Consider the following 270-nt stretch of genomic DNA (forward strand, 5'->3'; position numbering starts at 1 on the left):
GCGCCCCGCGCCCGCGCCCGCTGACAGCTGCAGCTGGGCTCACGCCGTCCGCTCCCGGCTCCGCGGCCTCCGCCCCCTCGGACTCCCTCCCCTCCGCCTCTACCCCTCCTGCCCCGGTGCGGATCGTTTCGCAACTGCTCGCCTCTCGCCCCGTGCCCGGCTGTTTTCCATTTCCCGGCCCCTCTTCTTGAGTACTTTGCGCCTGCATCTGGGGAGAGGGTCTAGAAAGGGGTCGGAGAGAGCGTCGGAAGGAGAAGAAGGAAGCGAGGC

This window comes from Bison bison, unplaced genomic scaffold, assembly GCF_000754665.1.
Source record: "Bison bison bison isolate TAMUID 2011002044 unplaced genomic scaffold, Bison_UMD1.0 scf7180017864389, whole genome shotgun sequence".
In the NCBI taxonomy this organism is placed as follows: Eukaryota; Metazoa; Chordata; class Mammalia; order Artiodactyla; family Bovidae; genus Bison; species Bison bison.